The sequence below is a fragment of the Asparagus officinalis genome, chromosome 4, assembly GCF_001876935.1.
Source record: "Asparagus officinalis chromosome 4, Aspof.V1, whole genome shotgun sequence".
NCBI lineage: Eukaryota > Viridiplantae > Streptophyta > Magnoliopsida > Asparagales > Asparagaceae > Asparagus > Asparagus officinalis.
The window spans coordinates 39,548,660-39,550,392 of record NC_033797.1 but is presented as its reverse complement, the minus strand read 5'-3'; positions in this window follow the sequence as shown (position 1 = coordinate 39,550,392).

The window sequence follows — 1,733 nt, the reverse complement described above, 5'->3', positions numbered from 1 at the left end:
ACTGGGAGGCTGGCGATCAGGCGGTGTCGCGGTGGGAGCGGAGCCTGGAGACTGGAGTGGGAGGCAGGGAGTAGGGACCCGCAAGGGATGATAAATTAATTAGTTGGTGGAAGTGGAACCTGCAAGAAAAAATTGAATCTAGGAACAAATTAAGCTACAACATCAAGAGATTTAAATCAGCTCCAGATTAAGAGAATGTAATAGCTCAGGATGCCTTAAATTAGAGGCTAGAAATTGATGAAATATCGAAATCAATGCAGATCATAATCGTAACAATCAAAATGGGCTTTACCTCAAAAACCAAACACCACAGAGTCAGTAGGATTTAGGAAAGACTGAAAGAGGACTAGAGGGAGGAGTAGCCTGTAGCCGAGTAGGAAGATCCGAACTCTGAAGAACAGGACGCTTCATGCTTGGCGGGAGAGTAGTTGGGACGGGGCTCGCCGGTAGGGCCGATCGGAAGACCGGAGTAGGAACTCGAAGAGAGGAGTGGCCGACAGCTGACTAGGAGCTCGGAGCTGGGCAGATTAGCGGATGATCTTTAAGCATAACCTATTACCCTAACTTATTTTCTCCAGTCTCCACTACAATATCTCTAATTAGCATAAAATTAATATGATAAATGATAAAGAAATTAATAGCTTTAGTTAGAAAGATAGAACGTGGGCTGTGGGAGGTTGGGTCCTGGAGCGGATGTGGACTTCAGCGAGCGCTTACGCCTTGCGGGCTGGCCCTAGCCGCTGGCGGTAGTGGGAGACTGGAGAAAAATAGGGTTAGGGTAACAGGGTTATGCTTAAGTTATATATATTATATGGGTGGGCGGGCCTTAACCAACTGGACGCCCAAGGCAGAGGCCTAAGTTGCCTTATGCTAGGGCTGGCCCTGTCTATCTCAATTATAAAGTTAGTTCTTTTTAACATCTCACTAAAACTTTCGTTAAATAAATATTAAGAAGACAATTCTACCCTTTCTAAAATATTCTATTATGACAATATTAATTTAAAATCGGTTTTTATTTTCTCAAAGGAACAATACAGAAGAAAATTACATATTCTCGAAAAAGTTCTACTCCTCAAATGCATCGTCAAGAAGCCAATTACAACTTTTCCTTTCTTCATGAAGCCGATAATTACAAAAATCTTTGATTAGAAGTTTCTTGCTATTAAATGAGGGAAATCTTGCAAGACAAGAGAAACAAAAGAACCGTAAATTGACCACAATGAAATTGAAAGCAGATGAAACAAGCGAACGATGGATTGTGACAAGTATTTTCAACCAACAACTGTTCTTTTGGTTGTATTCTTTTTATATATATTAGGGTTTATCATATTCTTTAAGTTTTGATTTTTTTTGTTTTGTTTTTGGTTAGGATTTATCATATTCATCCAAAATTGATTATTGTCTTGTTACTTATATGGATTGTCACGTCTTGTTTTGTATGTGTATCACTAAGATATCATTTTTGATAATGAAGGTAAGAGTTCTAATACATACAGATGCATTTGGATAAATAATTGTGGATGAAAATACAACAACTGCTAGTGAAACCATATACATTGTGAGAAATCTATGTACATTTAATCTTGTGAGAAATCCATTTTTAGTGTTTTTTTGTAAAGGAAGAAAAAACAAATAAATATTTTAAAAGAAATAATTTTTTCGTATGATAAATGAAAATTTTAACACCCATTTTTCAACCGATGTTAAAAGAAAGAATAACTTTATAACTGAGA